Source organism: Pinus tabuliformis, chromosome 1_2 (genome assembly GCF_031772625.1).
Source record: "Pinus tabuliformis cultivar Carrire ecotype Pingquan chromosome 1_2, CPIR1, whole genome shotgun sequence".
In the NCBI taxonomy this organism is placed as follows: Eukaryota; Viridiplantae; Streptophyta; class Pinopsida; order Pinales; family Pinaceae; genus Pinus; species Pinus tabuliformis.
In genome coordinates this window covers 1,260,361,244-1,260,369,871 of record NC_142298.1, presented here as the reverse complement: position 1 = coordinate 1,260,369,871, position 8,628 = coordinate 1,260,361,244, and positions in this window count along the sequence as shown.

The window sequence follows — 8,628 nt, the reverse complement described above, 5'->3', positions numbered from 1 at the left end:
TTCATGGGTATTCTGCAGGAGATGTCTTGAGGGCATATGAAGCTCATACTTAGAGGAATATGATGCAAGTGATTTCAGGTCATGTCACTTCTCACAGGTCCCGGAATGAGTCCTCCAGTGTGTGGGAGAGGGGTAACAGAGACGGTGACAAACGGTGACAAATTATTGTGTAACATCTCTAATTATCTTTACTCTCTTAGTTTGTGGAATGCATAACTTCCCACAATGGTATAAGAGTTGGTCCTTTACATGATAATCCAATTCTTCTACTCTTTTGCCTTGAATTAAAGTTTCATATACATCTTTAAAGTCTATATCTTGAGCATATTGTTCAATGTAGCTTTCATGTAGCACAGAATTATGCTTAAGAATAGTAGATGCATTTATAATGGATCTAGATAACATGTCTGCAACTTTGTTGTGTATGCCTTTTTTATATCTGATGACTAAATGAAATTGTTGTAGAAAACCCATCCATCTATAGTGTCTTGATTGTTGCAACTTAGTTTGGGAGTGTAGATATTGAAGTGGTTGATGATCAATATGTATTACTGTCTCTTTGCCCATTAAGTAATGTTTCCACTTTTTCACACTCTGAACTAATGCATACAATTTTTTATCATATGTAGGATAGTTAACTACTATAGGATTAAAAGTCTCAGAATGATAACATATGGGTTTACCGTCCTGTGTCAACACTGCTCCCATGGCATAGTCACTGGCATCTGTTTGGATCTCAAAAGGTCTTTGCAGATTAGGCAGTGCTAGTACAAGTGCTGTACTAATCTTTTCTTTCAAGGTGTCGAGGCTTTCTGAGGTTTGCCTCCCCACTGAAACACCTTGTTCAATCCTGTTAAAGCATGTAAGGGAGCTGAAATTGAGGAAAAGTTAGAAATGAACTTCCTCCAATACTGTGTTGCCCCTAAAAAGCTTCTCACTTTTGTAGCAGACTTGGGTTTAGGCCATTTTACAATGACTGCCACTTTAGAGGGATCTATCTTCATTTCACCACCCCCTACTATATGACCCGAATAATTTAGAGATGTTTTTCCAAATTCACATTTTGAGAGTTTAACATGAAGTTTTTCTCTTTTCAAAACATCTAATGTCTGCTTAACATGCTTTAAGTGTTCTTCCCACGTTTTACTAAAAATCAGAATGTCACCCAGATACACAATAACAAAATCATCAAGAAAAGGTCTGAGTACATCATTCATTAATCTCATGAAAGTAGCAGGAGCATTAGTTAAGCAAAAAGGCATAACCAGCCACTCATACAATCCCTACTTTGTTTTGAAAGCAGTCTTCCATGCATCTTGTTCTACCACTCTCACCTAATGGTATCCACTGTGCAAGTCTAGTTTGGTGAAACAAATAGCTTCTTTCAATCGATCTAAAAGATCATCTATGCGAGGAAGGGGATAATGATTTTTTATTGTTATCTTATTCAGTGCTAAGTAATTAATGCACATTCTCCACGAGCCATCTTTCTTTCTCACCAAAACGATTAGTGACCCACATGGTGATGTGTTAGGCCTGATGAACCCTTTCTCGAGAAACTCCTGCACCTACTTCTTGATTTCAGCATTCTCTAAAGCAGATAACTTGTACATTCCAATGTTAGGCAATGGAGCATCTTGCTGCAAAATAATATCATGTACTATTTCCTTTTTGGGTGGCAGACCTTTAGGTTCTTGAAACAAGATATCATACTCTGAAATAACCTTTTTTAAATCAACTCGTTGTTTAGCAATACAGCCCTCAAATACATTGGTTTTATCATGTTTCTTTTCCTTTACAACCATCAGTAAGAATTGTTTGCATAAATTTATCATTCTTTTCATCTGCCCTGAGTTTATGCGAGTATAATTATTCTTGAGCTTATGAGCTCTTACAAAGTATTTGATTCCGTCTTTGACAAGTAGATACTTGTTCTCAGCTCTATAGAAAATAGCTTTTCTATCATACAAGCAAGGACTTCCTAAAACAATTCCACATATATCCAAAGGAATTATGTCTAACTCAACCTCATCTACAAATGCTAACCCAAAAGAAAACTTGAGTTTGCACTGTCTAGTCACTTGTAGCTGTGCTTTATCATTCAACCATTCCAATGGGTATGGTTTCTTGTGAGGTGTAGTTGCTAATCCCAATTTCTTTACAATTGCTTCAGAAATTAAATTTACTTGTGAGCCACTATCAAACAAAGTATCAATCTTTTGATGTTTGGATATAACTCGAATATGGAAAAGCTCATGTCTTTTTCTCTCATTTTCTTCATCAGTAATAGATTGTGCAGAATTACTAGTAGATGCTTTAGAATTCTTACCTTTTATACCTGTGGCTGCAACGGTTGTTTCATCTCCCGAGTCTGACCCCAAATATTTCTGAATAGCTACAACAGTCTTCTTCTTCTTACCCTCGGATTTCTTAGGTCTCAGCTCTGGATGCAGAATCCAACAATGCTCATCATCACTCCCATCCTTTTTACAGTGAGTACATGAAACCTTTCTTTTCTATGCGGTGTTAGCCTTCCTTGCTTTCCACTTCTACTTTCTTTTCTCCTTGCTCTTGCTTGCAGTGGGTTGGAATGGTCCCCCAACTTCTAGATTTCTATCCTTTCCTCTAGCTTCTAGATGAGTAGCTTGTATAGATACCTCATCTATACTAGTGGGATTAAACATGAGGATGGTATGCCTCATGTAGCTGTGTATACCACCAATGTACTTCAACAGAGTCTCTGGTGAGTCTAATGAGATTCCAAGAATCGATGCTCTCTTTCTAAATTCTTGAGTGTATCCTTGCACACTTTGCCCTTTCAACTGCCGAAGAGTTTGTCAACTCATCATGGCTTGTTGCATGTAGGCCAATGGATAGAACTTCTTTTTTATTGCAGACACAAATTCATTCCAAACAGAGATAGTCTTACCATGTCCTTTCATGTCATCTTGGGTTCTGCCTTCCCACCAAACCAAGGCAGTGCCTCCAAAGCATAGGCTTGCCAGCTAAATCTTGCTCTTGTCTGAGTCGATGTTCTGCACTTTGCAATACACATCAATTTGTCTAATCCAATTGTCCAACTTTTCTGCATTTAACTCTCCATCATATATAGGCAAATCAAATTTAACATCTAGCTTGATCAAAGATGCTTTCTTATTATGTACAGCGCTATTAGGAGGTGTGAGAAAGCTTTCCTCTTTCCCTTTTCCTTTCGAGTGGTCATGGAAATGTGATTGATCTTATACTTTGTCTTGTTTAGAGCCTGATGAATCTTCATCCTTGTGTTTTCTAAATTCCTAATACATTTCTTCTACCATGGAATTTATGGCTAGGAAGCTTTCTATGAATTGAGGGTCTGGACCCATAGGACCTTCCTCTGACATTGTCTTCTGAGGATATACTCTCCCAATTTCAGGATTAGTTTCAACCAACTCTCCTTCTCCTAATTTGAGCTTTGATCTAGTGAGCATTCACAGCTAAACCAACACAAGCTTGTCTAACCTTAACAGCCTAAAGCTCTGATACCACTTGTTTTGAAAATCACCCTTGATTGATCTCAGTTAATTAATTATTGAATGAAGGTATTACAGACTCATGTGCTGGTGTGTGTCTATGTTATTTTAGGCAACGGATCGATTAGATTGCAAAATACATAGACACTGAAAATATGGAAAACAACAAAGAAACACAGTAAGCAAATACAAGAACACAACAATTAATAAGGAGTTCACCCTATCCTCCAAGGCTACGTCTCCGGTCCAAATTTCAGTGGTGGCCTTCTTTTATTGTGTCTTTAAAGTAGAGAATTACAATGAGGAGCTCAATCTGAGTCTCCTGAAACAGAATTGCTTGGCAGGGTGGTTTTTGGATTCCCCAAGCCACTAGAGTGCACAAACTCTTTTCCTTACCAGCCCTTGACCTTTCTGGTATTTAAGAGGAGGAGCCCAATATGGTACTCGATTCCTGATAGATCCCCTTAGGGGTGGCTTGAACCTATCAAGCTCTCTGGTGCTCGATGCTGCCTGTGGTCAGCTCGGCCCTCTATCTTTCTACTTTTTGCTTCACTGTCTTTTCTTCTCTGTCTTCTTCCTTTTCTTCTCTTTTCCGTCTTCGGTATCTTATGCTTTGTCTATTCATGGCTTTAAAGCCAATTGATCTCATGACTATTCGCTTCCTGTTCTTCTTCCGTTGGGTCACCTGCTGCTGTTCGCTCGGAATTCCCTGTCTCTGCGTCATGGTCATTGGCTCACAGGGAGTGGCCACTTGTCTTCCAACAAACTGCACTAGCTCTTCCTCGTCTATTTGGTTCTTCAGTTACATTGCAGAATGAGTCATCCACCACGTTGGCAGTCAAATCGGACCTCAAAGTCTTGTAGATCGCGGCTTAGTCCCCTGTTAAATCTGGTTCTTTTATCCGGTGCATTCTCAACCATTAGATCTAGAGCCTCCAGATCTGACGTCATTCACTCATTTCACGCGGTTGACTTGCTCGATCGTTAGCGTGCGATGAGCGGCAATTTTCTCTCTCCTCTACTTGCCACTCATCGGGAATTGAATGGAATCGCTAGGTTTCAGCCAAATCCACTTACCGCCCAAGGGTACCCCCGATACATATCGCCGATTTTGGAGTGCGGGTCCCGCCTTTAGCCTTTTTGTGCTTTTCCTCGTGGTTTTCCCGGCTTCCATGCGACCGAGCACTTCAGGGCCTTTCCATTTCGAGGGGTTTTGCCCAGCGATGCACAATTAGTGCTAAGCGCTAATCACGCATCAAAAATTGCCTCCTTTTCCCAATTTGGGCTTCCAAGGTGCTAGTTTCGCCTCCTACGCATTCTCCATGGGCCTTGATCAGCACGCTTTGACCAAGGTCCTCATCGTTCCACGCTAGCTGCCAACTGCCACTGTTAAGAGGTTTTTCTGATCACTCTGTGCTCTTGAATTCGAAGTTTGTCCCGACCTGATACAGTCATGGTTATTTGATTACTTTTTAGGATCCAATTCAGATCATTATGTATTATGTGTTCCAACCTTATCCTACAACCTTCTATCTGTATATCAGATAAATCATTCAGGTGAAGGTAAAATCGTTGAATTTTCACCTCATGATGTTGTAATTAAGGACCTAAGAGATCCTAAACAAGTTTTATCTACCGGCACTGTTGATGATTCTACAAGGTTGTATAAGTTTAACAACTTTGGGTCATCAACTCTTCACTCAGTATTTGTTGCTCATAATGATGAAGTGAGCAAACTTTGGCATGAGCAATTTGGTCACTTAAACTATCGCTCCCTTCAAAATCTATGTAAAGAATATATGGTGATATGTCTTCCTACGGTATCTTGCATAGATGGTGTTTGTTCCAGATGTGTACTCGGAAAACATCATCGAGATGGTTTTGAAGTGCCTCTTGGCATACCTCAACCCCTTTACAACTTGTGTATAGTGATTTATGTTGAGATTGCAACAAGATGATGGAGCTTAGTGAAAAGAGTCGCCTTCACTAAGTGGGCCTGCAGGAAAATTATGGCGCAAGTTCTATCTATTTTTGATCACAGTGTGGATGATCACAGTGTGAGTGATCAAAATTTGGGTGACCAAAGTGTGGGTGATCAAAGTCTATTTTTAGACTGGCTGTCAAAAATAGAAAAGTCAAATATTATTGTCTCATAATAATATTTGGACTATAAACTTGATCTTATTCTCTTGGATCACTTCAGTTTGAGCTACAGATGTGGCCCATGTAGCTGTCAGAAGGAAGTACGCTTTTCTTATGAGTCAGTTGAGTTGTTGCATGCATGACTTCAGTTATAACTCAATCAGTTGAGTTTGGTGGAGTTGATGGAGTTGTGTTCAGTTTGACTTGGTTAAACTAGTTGTAGTTAGTCTAACTGCAGATAGACTAATGATGAGTTGTTAAATTAATTATTAACTCATAATACAACTATAGAATACATTAGTTAACTCAGTTGCATGTCAGTGCATGTTCAGTTCAGCAGCGACAGATGTTAGAGAATCAGATTGCTATCAGTTGTGACTATAGTTGTGCATCAGATCTTTCACAATCAAAGGATTGAGTATGCCAATGAGTTTGCTCATGTATTTGCCCAGTTTGTAGCTTCTGCTCACGTCTTACACATTGTGAGTGATTCTTTGGAGGTGAAATACGAGTTTGGTAGACCATTCTCATTCATTCTTGAGCAGGTATTGAGCAGTGGAGGCAGGCAAGCAGTGGAATAGATTTGGAGATCAGATCTTAGATGTATTGTGTGTAACAGGTGGAGCTGGTAGTGGATTGTTTGTGATAAGCATTGTACTTTGTAATGTTACATGGTCTCAATCATTAATATACAGATAGTGTGGGGTTTTTAGCGAGATTCTTTCCCCGGGTTACATACTGTGTTAATGTGTGAATGCTCTTGATGTTTTATTGTTATTGATGCTGCTATGTTGATGATCAACGTAGAGGAGCTTATGTATTGTGTATGTTTTCCGCAATAGTACATGATCAAGATAATCTCCATTGAATATGTGTTAAATTATTCAAAACTTCTACATGGTATCAGAGCTGCTTGATTTGTAGAAGATATTTTTACAGGATATCAAGCGAGGATTGATCATCAGATCTACTATTCAGGAAGTGTTTACATTCTATTTCTTCAGGCAGAGTCTGTAATCAGGCTAGGTAGCCTCTGGATTCATCCTTCCTTTGGAAGGTGAGATATCTGGTGAATGTCGATACAGTCAATCTCTGTACGAGAAATATTGTGTTCTCACGAATCTTAGATCCGAGGCGGTTGAGTTGGTTGCTGGTGGAATTCAAATTTGCAGCAATGTTTTCTTGGTGACAACGCAACAATGTCTTTCAACGGATTGCGATTGGAGTATGCTCTTGAGGGCAGCTCAAACTATATTGCATGGAAGGACAGGATGGAGGTAGTATTGGATGATAACAGGCTGAAGGAGTTCATAGAGATGGATTTCCCAAAGCCTACTGCTGCTACTCAAGCGGATGCTTGGCAAAAGAAGACCGCAAAATGTCAAAGGATTCCGTTGGAGGGCGTGAAGAATCACATTGTGTCCAGCCTCCATGGAAAGGCTACTCCATATTTGATGTGGAAATCATTAACAAAATTATTCCAAAGCAAGAGCGATCAGAGGAAGTTGGCGCTCAAAGATAAACTCAGAAACATCAAATGTGAGAAGGGTGACAGTATTCCCAAGTATCTCACGAAGTTCACTCAGTGTCGAGATGAGCTGGGAAGTGTGGGGGTTACTGTCGATGATGAGGACTTGGTGAGCTTGGCTCTCCTTGGTCTTCTGAAGAGTTGGCATTCCTATCAGGACTCTGTCAATGGTCGGGAGAAATTGCCAGGATGGGAAAGACTATGGTCAGATCTTGTGCAGGAGGAGATCAGGCGGAGTACCAGGGACGGATCTTTGTCAAAGGGAGCTGATGAAGAGAATTGTGCTTTGGCTGCCAAAGAAAAGAAAGGGAAGAGAAAGAAAGCTTCTCAGTCTGGTGCGAAAGGCAAGAAGTAGGATATGTCCAAGGTGAAGTGTTTTCACTGTCACCAGCACGGACACTATGCCACTAATTGTCCGCAGAAGAAGAAGAACAAGCAGGCTGCTGGATCTTCAGTAGGAGAGGCTCTAGCCTCACAGTTTGAGCTTGATTTTTCATTGATCGCATGCTTGGTTTCAAGTGTGATGGGATCAGTGTGGTTCTTGGACAGTGGTGCGTCTTTTCACATGACGGGAGATAGAGATTTGTTCTCTGATCTGGAGGACAAATATCTTGGAGTGCACATCGAGATGGGCGATGATGGTAGATACAGTGCGACCGGTATCAGTACCATTTCCTTTGAGAGGGAGTCTGGTAAACCCTTCGTATTGAAGGAAGTCATGCATGTTCCAGGATTGACGAAGAATCTCATCTCAGTGGCGATGTTAGAAGACAAGGGGTATGATGTTGTTTTCAACGAGGGAAAGGCTTTCCTGCGCAGCAAGACAACTAGTGAGACCTGGAAGATAGGGGTTTGAGTGAGGAACCTTTATCAGTTGCATGTAGATGGATGCGCAGCAATGGCGGGCAAGGCAGAAGGATTGGTGAGCCGGGATGATGGTGAGTTGTGGCATAGGAGATTGGGTCACCTTCACCATGGAGCCTTGAAGATACTGCAGTAGATCACTACAGGGCTTCCTAAAGGCACACTTGCGCAGTCAGATCAGTGCAAGGGGTGTACTTTGGGGAAGTTTGTGAAAGCCACCTTTCACGAGAAGGATAGTCACGCCACGACGATCCTTGAGAGAATTCACACAGACGTGTGTGGACCTTTCTCAGTTGCTTCGACAGCAAAACACAGGTATTATGTGATTTTTGTTGATGATTTCTCTCGTAAGTGTTGGATCTTCTTCATGCAGAAGAAGAGCGAGACATATTCAAAGTTCTATGAATTCAAAGCACTGGTTGAGAAGGAGTCGGGGAAGAAGGTGAAGGCTCTTAGGAGCGGTAATGGTGGTGAATACATCTTGGACGAGTTCAAGGATTTCTGCAAGGCAAAAGGGATTCGTAGAGAGCTCATAGCTCCCCATAACCCACAGCAGAATGGGGTAGCTGAGCGGAAGAACAT